Source organism: Pleurodeles waltl, chromosome 4_2 (assembly GCF_031143425.1).
Source record: "Pleurodeles waltl isolate 20211129_DDA chromosome 4_2, aPleWal1.hap1.20221129, whole genome shotgun sequence".
Lineage (NCBI taxonomy): Eukaryota > Metazoa > Chordata > Amphibia > Caudata > Salamandridae > Pleurodeles > Pleurodeles waltl.
Window position 1 is genome coordinate 370,254,205 of NC_090443.1, and position 14,990 is coordinate 370,269,194.

The 14,990-nt window shown below is 46.0% G+C and overlaps 1 protein-coding gene across 1 annotated transcript in view; it reads left to right on the plus strand.

Annotated features, from left to right (window-relative positions):
* ABCD3 (ATP binding cassette subfamily D member 3) overlaps nucleotides 1-14,990 on the plus strand; it is a 217,195-nt gene that overhangs the window by 75,612 nt on the left and 126,593 nt on the right. The gene's annotated exons all lie outside the window — the stretch shown is intronic.

Sequence of the window (14,990 nt, forward strand, 5' to 3'; positions counted from 1 at the left end):
TACTATAATCGTATCCCGAGTATAGTGAGAGGGCACAACATCTAGCATGTTACTATTTCATATTGTTAGATTAATTGTTTATTGTGTAATTACAGTGTTTGATTTAGATTGCTCTTGGGCAAGTAGGAAAGCAGAGTGAATTACATAATATCTGCAGATATGTACTAGTCATACATGGCTACATTCTGCACAAAAGAACATTTCTGATCCTCATTGACCCCTACAGTGTGGGCGTCGGCCACTGGCCGATGCCTACTCTACCTCCCTGCTGCCGGTCACGACCAGTGGCCGACACCAGGGAGGGGGTTAAAAAATAAAAATACCCTGGGAGACACAGAAGATCTTCCGTGCCTCCCCCCGCTCCCACCCGCCCCTCGTGGCATGCTGACGTCACTGTTTTGTTTTCTCCATCGGAGCAGGAAGTGGCCTTTTGGCCTCTTCCTGCTCCAGCGGGGGAAAAGAGCCCCAAATGGCCTTCCCGACGTTCGGGAAGGCCGCGTTTGAAAGAGTAGACTCTCCCCTTTCAAACTAGGTCTTCCTCAACCGGTTTCCTGAGGGCCAGGAAACCCCACTAGACACAAGGGATTTCACTTAGGTTGGATGGGGTCGCCCCCTCAACAAACGGGTGGCCCCCGCCTGGGGGCATATATATATGGTTTTTTTTTTTAAAAGGTAGGTGTCCCCTGGGCTACATTTAAAAAAAAAAAATAATAATAAAAAAAAAATTGACAGGTGGTCGCCCATGAGCAGGGCAACCCCCTGCGGGGGCAATCATGTTTTTTAGTAGTTGTATGATTTTCCTGGGGGCCACAACTAAAAAAAATATAGATAGGACTAAGTTACTGTGATCAAGACCAGTAGGTCGAAACGCGTCAGTGGTGAAGGATGGTGATTTAATCCTGACTGCAATAAAAATAAATAATTTCCTCCTGGAGTGCGGTGGTGAAGTTGCTTGCAACTGTTTGTTTTTGGATATATATATATATATATATATATATATATATATATATATATACATACATCTTTGTAGATATATCTATATAGATAGGTGTGTGTGTGTGTGTGTATGTATATATGTATGTGTGTGTATATATATATATATATATATATATATATTCGCCACCAGTTGTCTTGCTGTTGCAGCGTGCGTCTTCAAAGCAATGTACATACTTCAACTGACGCGTTTCAACTGTAGCTTTTAGGCAGCAATGAAAAAGTCAAGTAAGTCTTGTGATTATGTTTCTGCTACGAAAGGATCAGACTTTTGTCTAGTGGCAGTTTTGACGCCATAAGTTTTCGCAGAAGGTTTACTGCAAAGAGCAAATCTGTATTTTATGTAAATAGCGAAGTACATTAGTAAAATCAGCCATTACCTGCGCTATAATACAAATGAAATGTATGTGCGGGGGGTGCTACGGAGAGATGAATGGCACTTTTGCAGGGTGGTAGTGAGGGAATCAGAGGAGGAGGTCATGTGAGTGGGAGCACCAATAATGATTGTTGGACTCGGCGCTAGAGGTGCTAAAGACTGTGACAATTGGTGTGCAACAAGGTTTTTTTCAGTGTCTTGAAAGAACGTGCTGATTGAGGGGAAAAAGCAAAGGTAAGGTGACCTCTACTGTTGCACGTATCTCCTCACACACACACACACCCACACCCACCCACAATTTTGTGACTGCCTACGTGGACTTGTGTTTTAGAGCCATAGTTTAGCAGTAGCAGAGGCAGCATCTCGTTGGATGACTGCTGCTCAAGCCCTCACTCGGATTTTAGAGGACAGCTCTGACGTAGGATCAGAGCCTGAGACAGCATCTGAGGGATAGGACAATGGTGCAGACTCTGGGAGTGATTTTTCAGTCGGAGGAGTCCCATTCGAGAACTCCTCTTCCAGAAATTATGAGGGAGGTGATAAGGACAGTCCTGCTGTCCCTTCGCAAGCACTGTCTGTGCAACGGGACAATAGCGGCTTAGCCCAACCCAGGGAGCAGGTGTATCTGGAGGCAAGGACAGAGAGAGAGTGCTCTCTTGAGAGCTCCTCAATTTAGTTCAGCCCCAAATTCCACCATCCAAATTGTATTGTGGAGACATTAAAATTCTCTATCACAAAACAAACTGGTTTTGTAAGGCAGGCACCTGTGTTTGTGGTCCTGGGCTCAGCAGCTAAATAGGGAAACATACTAAACGCAGACATTTCTGGAAACTAGACATCCAGGGGAGTCCACAGAGGTGTGACTTGTGTGGATTCCCCAAAGTTTTCTTACCCAGAATACCCTGCAAAGCTGAAATGTTGAATAAAAACTCTTTTTTTTTTTTTCTTGCATTTCTATCACACAAACTACAGGAATATGCTGGGATCCACAAAATTCCTACCACCCAGTGTTTCCCCATCTGTCCTGATAAAAACACTACCCTACTTGAGTGGCTGTACATAGTGCCTGCGTCAGGAATGAATCACCCCAGGGTCAACAGTTGCCCTCATGTAAGGACCAACATTGACCGTTGTGTGATCTATTCCGGTCGCGGGCACTAGGCCTATCCACACAAGTGAGGTACCATTTTTATCGGAAGACTTGAGGGAATGCTCGGTGGAAGGACATTGGTGGCACCTCTCAGATTCCAGAACTTTATATAACCGAAATGTGAGGAAAAAGTGTTTTTGTTTTTTTGGCCAAATTTTGAGGTTTGAAAAGGATTCCGGGTAACAGAACATGGCGAGAGCCCCACAAGTTACCCCATCTTGGATTCCCATGGTGTATAGTTTTCAAAAATGTACAGGTTTGGTAGGTTTCTTTAGGTGCCGGCTGAGCTAGAGGCCAAAATCCACAGCTAGGCACTTTCCAAAAAACACGTCAGTTTTCAATGTAAAAATGTGATGTGCCCATGTTGCGTTTCCTGTGGTGGGCATTAGGCCTACCCACGCAAGTGAGGTACCATTTTTATCAGGAGACTTGGGGGGGGAACACAGAATAGCAAAACAAGTGTTATTGCACTTGTCTTTCTCTACATTTTTTCCTTCCAAATGTAAGCCAGTGTGTAAAAAAGATGTCTATTTGAGAAATGTCCTTTAATTCACATGCTAGTATGGGCACCCTGGAATTAAGAGATGTGCAAATAATCCCTTCTTCTCAACACCTTATCTTGTGCCCTTTTTGGAAATACAAAGGTTTTCTTGATATCTATTTTTTACTCTATATTCCAGCAAATGAATTGCTGTATACACGGTATAGAATAAAAACCCATTGCAAAGTGCAGCTCATTTATTGGCTCTGGGTACCTAGGGATCTTGATGAACCTACAAGCCCTATATAACCCCGCAACCAGAAGAGTCCAGCAGACGTAACGGTATATTGCTTTAAAAAATCCGACATCGCAGCAAAACGTTAGAGTAAAACATGGAGAAAAATTGCTTTTTTTTTTTTCAGCTCAATTTCAATATGTTTTTATTTCAGCTGTTATTTTATGTAGGAAAACCTTGTCGGATCTACACAAATGACCCTTTACTGAATTTAGAATTTTGTCTAATTATCAGAAATGTTTAGCTTTCCGGGATCGAGCACTGGTTTCACACCTATTCCTGTCACTAACTGGAAGGAGGCTGAAAGCACAAAATATAATAAAAATGGGGTATGTCCCAGTAAAATGCCAAAATTGTGTTGAAAAATTTGGTTTTCTGATTCAAGTCTGCCTGTTCCTGAAAGCTGGGAAAATGGTGATTTGAGTACCGAAAACTCTTTGTTGATGCCATTTTCAGGGAAAAAACCACAAGCCTTCTTCGGCAGCCCTTTTTTCCCCATTTTATTTAAAAAAAAAAAAAAAGAACTTTTCGCTGTATTTAGACTAATTTCCTGGTCTCCTCCGAGGGAACCCACAAACTCTTGGCACCTTTAGAATCCCTAGGATGTTGGAAAAAAAGGACGTAAATATGGCGTTTATAGCTTATGTGGACTGAAAGTTCTGAAGGCCTAAGTGCGAACTATCCCAAATAGCCAAAAAAGGGCTCAGCAGTCGGGGGGGGGGGGGGGGGGAAATACCATAGAGTTTTTTTAAACATTAATTTACTACTTCTTAAACGTCTGCACCTGGTTTCTCCAGCTTTCATCCTGTCTCTATCCTTCCTTTTCTCTCTACGCTCTTTGAAGACGCTGCTTCACCAAGTCTCAGCATTACTTGACACCAGTTGCCCTCTTCATCCTCTGCAGTTTCCACCCCGCCCAACCTAGGCAACTGCTCTTTTTCCAGTCTCTTAACTATCTCTGCTATGCTCGCTTCTGCAAGCTATCAACTTTATCAATCCTTCTTCATTTGTCCACTGTATTTGTAGATCACCCGGACCGTTTCTGGTCTTTTCTTTCACCTTTTTGGTATTATGCTGTGTTTGGCCACCATCGTTTCCATCTAGTCAAGCTTATTCTATATCTTAGGAGTACACTCGCATTCTGCTTCTTTTACACTTTATTTCGCGACTCACTGAGAGGCCTTTCCGTGCCTCCATTTTACTCAATTTACACATCTTCTCTGACAGCTATTATGTTGTCTTTCAGCATCTCTCACTATCTCCATTCTGATAACACCAGCTCATCATTTTTCTTTCACTCCCAGGCCTCCACAACTCTTTGCGTTTTTCTTAGCTATAAAGTAATGGATGTCTTCCCATATACTGTATTTAAATCCCTCTAAAACTCAGTCTACTTTCCTGCTCTTTCCCCCTTGTTACCTCAATCTTCAGAAGTCCTTTTCATTGCCCTTGCGATCTCACCCAACCTCTTCTTCGCACAACCTTGCTGTTGCCTTTGCTGCTGCAATTTGTCTTTTTTGCAACACGTCTGTCGTATGCTTTTCCATCTCTAATTTGTTTACAGTAGCTTATTTTTTAACCATGGCTTTTTTCCGCTTTACATGGACTCTAAATGTTTCCACTGTCCACCCCGTCACCTTTTTCGTTCACCCCCTTACTGCTGTGCCCCTTCCCGTTTTAAATAATTTTATTTTCTTGCCTCTAAACTCGGTAACTCCCATAAGCTACATTAAGCGCCTCTTCGACTGTTATTATGTGCTCGTGCAGTCGAAAACCTTATCTCCTTGAGGAATTGTCTGGTAAATTTAACTCCTCTTCTTTCCTGAACATTATTGTGCACAAACAGACTTTGTATTGTACAGTATTTATTGTTCGCCTCTTCTCAGTTCAGCCCTTCACTGGTATTCAGATAAACTTGTGAGGAAATAGCAGAGAAAAGTGCAAATCCAACTCACGAATATTTATTGTAAAAATCTTGAATAAGCAACTAAATTCAACACTCAATAACTATTAGTGAGTACTCATGTACTAAGGTTCTAGTGAATGCAGTGCCTCATTGCTCCTGGAAGAAAAAGGCCTATGAAGAAAAAAAATGAGAAATTTGCAATATCCGACAAAACTGTCTACCTGAACACAAAGTTCACCCATAAACCGGCGTCTTTTGTAATTGAGACACAACGGCATCACGTAGAATAGCGGAGATGCTAGATTAGTAGCTCTTAAATATTCTTATACTGTATGTGCATCTTATTAAATACAACTGTCTTGAAAAACCTGAAGCCCCTCAGCCAGTGCCCTCCTTTGTACTCAGTCTGTGGCCATGCCCTTGTTTAATTTCATTCATTTCTATGGTGTGGCGGATGCGTGGTGTACAGTGTCTCCAGGTGAGGTTGCATGCTGCTCCTCTTGCATATGAAGAGACCGCCATCTTTCCCAAATGAATCCAAGATGGCAACTGCCCTGTTTCGGTTGGCTTTCCTAGTGGGCATTGCTCTGTGAGATTACTGAGGGAGATGTACTGAGTCTTGTGTGTGGTCATAAACACATGCATTAGCTGCACATACCTGTGGACCCAACCTTTTAAAAGCAGGATATGCTCAAGAATACTACTGGTTCAACTGTATAAAAGGAAATCCGATCATTTATTTTCCTTTGCCTTGGCCGGTGTTGCTGGATTTATTGCTCTTGAACTAGCAGCCTTCTGTAAAAGCCCCTTGGATTACTCTGTTATTCAGAAGGCCAGAACTTCACACATGCCCTGTGTTTTAATGTACTGCTCAAGAAGCTTTGTCCCAGATAGCCTCCCACCAAAGTCCAGGGGAGACCTTGAGCCAGGCTTCTGTAGTTTCAACCTATATCAAATGTTGCCTTACAGATATTTTGTGTCAAATCCAGCCACAAGTTCTTCATCGCCAAGGATTTGACTCCAATTCAGCATTTTTTGTCATATGGATAAATAATAAAACAAAGATTCAGTACACAAAATTGACTGGTTGTTCTTGGACCATCTAAAACATATTTTTTTCCTAGTGGCAATCCGTTAGCTTATAGAGGTTGAAATCACAAGTGAGGTCAATAAACTCTACTGGGATGCTCAAATGTGGGAAGGGTCAGGGCCATGAACAAATCCTTTCCCTGGAACTTCCCTTGGTTAGTTTGTCAAAATCCCGAAATTGTCACAGGTCACACGCTTTGCAGTTACTGTAGATAGATTTCATTTCTCTACATAGATAAAAAAGAAATCATACTTAAATGTATGACCGCTATAATTATTACCGTTCTCCTGTAAGTTGTTCATTGTGACAGAATTGTTTATTCAGGATTATTTCTTGTCCTGGCATAATACACAGTGTGGGTCTAGCAGTCTCATTGCTTCACCAGAGCATGCAAAGGGTGGCCACCAATTCATGGAAGGCATTGACTGTGTGAAACAGGAGTTTCTGAGATACTTGTTCGCACAATTTAACCTGCCACTCAGTGCTACTGCAGTGCTGAAGGTTCATGGATGTGACAAGCTGAGGAACTCCAACCTCTCAGTGGCACTTATTCAGTCGGGCTGCTTGACCCTTTGCTCGCTTATTTACTGGCTAGTGTGAAATTGTATTTCTTTGCATCAATCACATATTGGACTATACTTTCAATTGCAATCTAGTTAACCTTCAATAGACTGATTTCATTACGTGACCCTGATTCTATGTCAGGACTGGAGGCGAAGATTATACTTTACATTCTCTAATAAACAGCAGAAGTTAGAAGCAAAAACAACTCTTCCCAGAAAAGCCTGGGATGGATCTACAAATTTCAACAGCCAATCCACATCGTGTACAGTCCATATCCTGATGCCCCTCCTCAGGCACTTCCTCTTGCTTTCCTGCTGCAGAAGATGATCAGTGCCTTTTCTTCCTTGTGTCAAACAATTCTGATTTTCTCTGTTTAACATAAGCGTAAACTTTGAAGCGACACGCTAATTGTTTTCTCCTTCCACAGCGAGCCGCGGGGGCATTTTCAGCCCCACTCGCGGCTCTGTCACCTGACAGGCGCTGCGGTGCCCCCGCGTGCCTGCAGAGGGCAGTGCGGTGTTCCGATTCGCACTGCGCGACTTTGTGATTCCCAGGGCACAGCTGGGTTCTGACAGCAGCGTGAGCATGTGGAAACACATCCAGGCACCACATGCTTCAGAGGCCCTGACACCCTACGTGGGTCTGTAATTAGCACGTGCACGTCGCTGTGCCTCTGGTACTTAGCAGCAGCAGACGATCTGCTGTTCCGGGTCTGTATCGAGCTGCAAGGCTCTTGATGAGAGCCTCTCTCGCGCAAGTGAGCACTTTTTTACCACCGCTGCCTAGGGGCCGGTGCTCGGGGTTCTTTTCTCCTCATGTCTCACATAGAACAAAGGAAGGTTGGCCCCAGGTGGTTACCCCATATAGCCTATCAAGGCTTTTAATATGGAAAACCTGTAAGTTTTTTTTTTTCTTTTTCTCCTAGTCAAGTGCACGTTGTGCCTGATATTTGCCGGGCTCTGTCCAAGGGAAACCCGGAGTCTCAGGCATTCTCTGTTTTTTCACTGGCATAGTTCAGTGCCCAGTAGGCTGTATTTTTTTTGCGCCCATTATGCAAGGCGATGAGAATTTGAGGAAGAGACCATCTTGGTCCTTCCTATTGATAATGAGTTCTGTGACGCGGTGGATGCGCCCATCCAAAAGGCGGCGGCAGCCGCCATTGGAGAGAGGCTGCCCCAGCTGGCGTATTCAGAACCAGCCCCCCTTAACCTCCTCTCTCTCTACAAAGGGATCATCAGATTGAGGGCAATCAGTGCAACGTCCCCTTAAGTGCAAGATGGAGGGTGGGCTGGACATGGCAGCCTGTGACAAGGTGAAGCAGGCTTTTGCTGAGTACCCCCTTCCGGATGGCGAACCTCTCTCCCTGTTGCCGTCAGCGGACCCTGAAGAGGGTGACTCGCATGGTTCCAATGATGAGGCAGGCCCCTCTAGGCCTTGGAGACCAACCCAAACTCCCTCTGACCTCCAAGGGCCAACGGGGTCATCTGACATGTTAGACCCTGAGGATTTAGTCCATCCTCGCTCCTAATGGGTCCCCTGTGACAAGGTCACAGCATACGTTGCCGCCAGGTTGCGCAAGCACCTGGAAAAAGAGGTTCGAGCACGGCTGAGGGTGGAATGCCCTTGCCCATCTCTTCCGGGGAAGGTCTCCTACACCCCTGACATAGACCCCTGAATGGCCACCTTTCTTAAAAAGTTCATTAAGAACCCCAAAAATCAACAGGTCATGGCATGCCATCAGGGCAAGCTGCTTGATGTTTCTGGACCCCTTACGAAGATGTTGGAGCTAGCGGAGGAGGCCAAGGCGACGGATACACCCTTGTCCACTTAGGTGGTCTCCGGTTTGGCCCAGAGAGTTATAATTTTCCCACGGAATGCCAACTGTGGCCTCTCAGCAGAGAGGCGCAGGTCGCTCCTGATTAAGATGAAGCCAAAGTTAGGGGATCTTGCTTCCGTGGAGCGGGGCCGTGGCACAGGGAAACTTCTTCGGGCCCCTTTCATAAAAGAATTGTCTACGTTTGTCGCTACCTTTACTTTGCTCGACAAGACGCAATCATCGTTTTTTAAATTTTTTTATTTTTAAAAACAAGATATTTCAGACGCACCTTTTTGTCTTGGCCGGTCATGGGAGAGGGTGCTCGACTGTACGTTTCTACATTCAAGGCCCCGCTAGAAGTCCAGAACCACGCAGGGCGGTTGAGCAACCTCGATACGGAGAGTTCTTTCCCACCAGAAAGGGTCAACGTGGCAGAGGAGCCAAAGGATCCTTACGGGGGCAATTGCAAGGATCCCAATCGGTAGTTTGATTTCGGGGGTCTTCATACCAGTTCGGGGGAGGCTGGCTCTTTTCACACATCAATGGCAGTCCCTTACCTCAGGTTTTCAGCTGGAGTTCTTTGGGTCTCCTGTCCAGGTCTCTCGTCTACGCCCCCCTAGTGTTCACACGTTCACAAGAACTTTTGGTGAACCAGGTGGTGAGGAAATTGCGCCGGAAAGCGGCTATAGTTCCAACCACTCTTCATCCTCGTGGTTTCTTAAGCAACATTTTTTTGGGTGGACCAACGGCCAGCATCTGGTAATCAACCTGAAAGAGTTCAACGGTTGGTTTTGTATCTGCACTTCAAGATAGAAGGCATCCATCTATTGCGTGATCTTCAGCGCACCAACGATTGGATGGTGCGTCTAGAGCTTCAAGACGCGTACCTTGCAGTACCAATTGTTTTCCCCCATCGTCGTTTTCTTCAGTTTCAGTGGAAGGGGCAGGGCTTCGAATTCACGACTCTGACATTCGGCCTATCCTCGGACCCCTGGTGTTTCACCAAGGTTCTGAGGGCAGCAATGGAACATCTCAGAGCTAGGGAAATGAGTCTGGTCATCTACCTAGATGATCTCTTGCTGATGAATCGATGCCCCCACAGGTTGCGAGAGCATCTACAGTACACCACCTCTCTTCGAGTGGGTTTGGGTTTCTTGATAAATGCCAAGAAGTCGGCTCTGATTTCCTCCAGACAGACAACCTTTCTGGGGTTTGTCATAGACTCGGTAGTCAAGACTCTCAGCCTGCCCTCTCACAAGATTGCAAAGATTTGCAGGGAGTTAAGGAAAACAGTTTCAAGGCCCTCGACATCCCTGCGCCAGATTGCTCGGTTTGTGGGGCTACCAGCTTCTTCCATACAGGTGATTTTTCCCAGGGCCCCTACACTACAGGGCTCTACAGTGCCTGAAAGCCTCTCACTTGCATGAAGGCCTCTCCTACTCAGATCAGGTGTCTCTGACTGAGGAAGCAAGGAACGAGATGAGATGGTGGCTTTCTCATATGGAGGCCAGGAACGGCCGAACAGTTTCTGGCTCGGATCCAGACATAATCATAGAATCAGACGCCAGCGGCTCTGGTATGGGAGCTCACTTTGGGGAATCCTTCACTGGGAGAAGGTGGTCGTCTGCCGAACACACACTACACATCAATTGCTTGGAACTGCTGGCAGGCTCTTTAGCCATTCAGTGCTGGACCAAGGACAGGGCAAATTGTTCGGTTTGACTCAAAATGGACAATAGCTCCGCGGTCCGCTACGTTAACCACCTAGAGGGCCCCAAGTCCAAGGTCCTTGCAGATCTGGCCAAGGATCTTCGGGCATATTGTCTCACATACAATATCTCTGTTACAACAGAATATCTTCCAGAGTCCTCGAATCAGATAGCGGACTGGTGTTCAAGGGAGTGGCCAGACAAGAGTTTGTGGTGCTTAGATCTGTTTTTTTTTGCGAATCTCAATGCACTGTGGGGTCCTTTCACGATAGATCTTATTGCGTCAAGGCTTGATCACCAAGTTTCCCGCTATGTCAGCTGGAAGCCGGACCCACAGACCGTGGCGATGGATGCATTTCTCCAGGACTGGTCCAAGGAGAAGGGTTACGCCTTTCCCCCCCTTCACCATGATAATGCACCTGGTGGCGCAGGTGCGCAGACAGGAATGCAGGTGGTAGTGATCACTCCGGTTTGGAGATCTCAAGTGTGGTTTCCGGTTCTTATGGAACTTTATTGGGATTTTCCAATCCCTCTCCCCAGGATCCGGCTAGTCTGAAAGATCTTCTGGGCCAGAGTCACCCGTTGGTTCTCCAAGGCCGTCTTCCTCTCATGGCCTTGAGGATTTCAGGGAAAGATGGAAAGTCTCAGGCCTTTCATCAGAGGCTGAAAGACTGCTGCCGAAGCCTGGGCCGACAGCACTTATAAGAGATACAAATCTGCATGGACAAAGTGGGTACGTTGGAGTCTTCAACACGAAAAAGATCCCATGGGATGTGATGTTGTCCTGGTCTTTAATTTTTTGGCTTCTTTGGCATCCAGAGACATGGCCTATTGAACCGTTAATGCATATCACTCGGCTATTTCTACAGGTCATCTTCCTGTCAAGGGCTTACCGATAGGACAGCATCCTTTGGTGTGCAAAATGCCAAGGGGTATTCGTCTTGCTCTCCCTCCACAACCCAAATACTCAAATTTGTGGGATGTAAATTTGGTTCCTAATCTCTTCCAATTCTGGCAATCAAGCGAATACCTTTCAAGGAAGGAAATATCAGCCAAGCCAGCGATGCTTTTGTGCCTTGTTTCCTGCAGAAGGGTCTCGGATGTTCGAGCCCTGGACCTTTCCAGTAGGGTTTTTACGCCACAAGGGGTTACCTTTCATGTCTCCCGAAGGACAAAGACGGATACAAGAATGATTTCTTACCCTGCTTTTGATAGTTCTCCTAAGTTGTGTGTGGTACGATGCCTTGAGGTATGAGAATGCGACTGAGGATATTCACCCCTCAGGAGAGAGACAGTTACTTATTTCCATTTTAAAGCCTTTTAAAGCGGTCTCATCACCAGCAATAGCCATATCGGTAAGATGGGTTAAGCAGGAGGCAGGGAATCAACATGGCTCGTTTTGGGGCACATTCCGTCACAGGTGCCATAGCATCTAAGGCTTTTTCTCTGGGTGTTAGACTGGAGGATATTATCAATTCTGTAGACTGGTCATCAGATTCCATGTTCAAGAGGTTCTATTTTAAACCAGTGTTGGACATAGCATCATTGGTGATGGATTAGCTTTGAAAAAGCGCAATCCTCGTCATAGAATGAAAAATGTCCTAGCTATCGTAACGGAGCGTTTCAATTCTATTAAGGACAGCCAGTTCAAAGCTCAACAATAAAAAACAAACACTACATATCCCATGAGTCCAACACATTTCCATGGTAACCAGTATTAAATTCTTTCACTTTCCGACTTTCCATATACATCCTCTGTTGCCATAGTCCTTCCTTGACTTCACTGCCATCAGAAGCTACGACATCCTCAAGTTGGCGATGTATCAGTTCCTAAGAGAATAATGCAACCTATATGAGAAAAAAAAACTACTGTCCCCCGTAAACCAGAATAAAAAAAATCTTTAAGCATCACATGCCCTAGTTCAGCAAAACACCTTCCAGTAATCAAGCAAGCAAACATTAGCAAAGCATACAATATATACCTAATGAATTTACCGTTTCCACAGAAAGCTTAAAACTCAGATACCACCTCAGTAATGATCCTGTTTCAGATAACCAGTCAGGTGGGAGACACAATTACTGTGTCAAGAGGAATAATCCAAGCCTCCATGTACTTAATAGAATTGAAACTTTCCTTCTCAATAGCTAGGAAATTTCTCATTCTACGGCAGGACCGGAGGCGAGGATTATGCATGTTCAAGGCTTACTTAAACTCCAGCGATGCCACCTCATGAATTGGTTTAAAATAGAACTTTTTAAAAATGGACTCTGATGACCAATCGTCTGCTTTCATGATGTCTTCCAATCTACCACCTATCTGGATGGCCTTGGAGGCCCTGGCACCCCTAGGGGAAATGTGCCCCGAATGTTCTCACGTTGATGCCAGCCTCCATCATAATCCATTTCACCCACCTTGCTATAGATGGGGAAGATACTGCTTTAAAGGGTTTCTTTATAGAAATCAACAGTTGTCTCTCCCCCAGGGGACGATGTTCAGCAGTCATATCCATAGTATGCCTTTAGGCATCTGACAACACACAGCTTGGGAGCATGCTCAAAAGCCGAGTAGGTTACCAACCTGGTATTGCATTTGGTCCTTTGAGATACAATGAAGATTACCCTCTTGGGCGAGAAAGTCCGAGCAGATATGTCCAGGGCTCTCACATCAGATACTATTTTACAAGATATGAAGCAAAGCAACATAGCTAACTTTGCTGACAGTTCTTTCCCTGAAAGGTACTGATTATCCTGCCAAGAAGACAGGAGGCACAATACCTCATTGACATCCCACAGTTCCGAATATCTAGGTTCGGGGGGGGTATAGATATCTTGATGCCTTTGAGTAGCTTGCAAACCCAAGGGTGTTCCCCCACTGGGACATTATGCAGTGGGATATACCCCGCCGAGATTGCCGGTCTAAAAGAGTTTATCGAGCACTAAGATAGTCCAGACTCCGCCAAGCCCACCAAAAGATTGATGATATCTGTAATTTGGGTCCCCATGGGATTGAGATGTCTCTCCACACCCCAATGAACCCACTGGTTCCAAGCTGACCTATATCTTTTACATATGCCAGGTGTCCAGGCCTGACGGATGAGTCTTTCAGCCTCTCTTGAAAGTCTGTTGTCTTCCCAGTGACTCCTGAAATCCTCCACGCCATATGACGCAGATGACCCTGTAGAACCAAAGGGGGAGGTTGACCCCGAGGGTCCAAGAGTATCCACGGGAAGGTCAGGATAAGGAGCGGGAAGTCGTGAGAGAGTTCCAACAGAGTTGGAAACCACGCTTGTGACCTCCACAACTGGGTTACCAACACCACAGATGCCCTCTGACGACGCATTTGAGCAGACACTCTTGGAGTCAGTAGGAAGGGGGGGAGAGTAGACCTGATCTTCACCCAATCCTGCAAACCCACATCCACTGCTGATGCCCCATATCCGGTTGCCAGCTGAAGTACCTCGGCACTTGGGCGTTCAATCTGGACACAAAGAGATCCCCTGAACACGGTCCCCAGCGACCCATCAGCGCCAAAAAAACGCTTCTGTCCAGTCGCCAGTATCCTCCAAAAATCAGGAGTTCTAGTCCGCTAGGACATTCTGGGAACCTGGGAGGCATTCTGCCATCACAGAGATTTGATGTTGGAGGCAATAATGGCAGAAGTCCTTCGCTAGTTCCTCCAGGGCTCTCGAACGAGTGCCGCCCAGACGATTTATGTATTGGACTGCGGACACATTGTCCATTCTCAGAAGGACGCAACAAGAGACCTTGTCCTGCGTCAGAGACCTGATCACGAAAGATCCTGCAGTGAGCTCCAAGCAGTTGATATGGAGGTTGAGCTCCTGCGGAGTCCAACATCCTCCCATTGAGATCTCCCCACATCTGGCTCCCCAGCCCTGACGGCTGGCGTCTGATTCGATGATCCGATCCGGCGAGGACCCAAAGATCGCTCCGCCAAACCAAGCCTCCATGTGATCCAGCCACCACTGGAGTTCGTCCTTGCCTCCTGAGAGAGGGATATCAATTCGGAGTAAGTCACACTGCGTCTCAGATGCTGCACTTTCAGGGGCTGTAGTGATCTGTAATGTAGGGGACCCGGGAAGATGGCCTGGATTGAGGATGACAGGAGTCCTACAATTCTGGCCAACTGCCTGAGAGAAATCCTGTCCCTTCTCATGACCTTCCGCAGTTCCTTCTTGATCTTGGTCACCTTCGGGGCTGGAAGGCTGAGAGAAGCCGTGTTGGAATCTATGAGAAACCCCAAAAAGGTCATATAATGTGAGGGCAGAAGCTCAGATGTCTGCCAATTTATTATGAACCCCAACTCCCGGAGCAAAACAGTCATGTTTGCGTTGAAAAGAAGTTGGGAACAGTACTGATCCATCAGGAGGATATCATCCAGATAAATTATCAGCCCCCCCCCCCCCCAACCCCCCTGAGTTCCTGAAGTGTTCCACCACTGGTTTGAGCAGTTTTGTGAAACACCACGGTGCCGATGATAGTCTGAATGGGAGAGACTTGAACTCTAACACTTGTTCGCTCCACAGAAATTGTGGAAACCTGCAATGTGGAGAAAAAATCGGGACTGTCAGTTAGGCGTTTTTGAGGTCCAG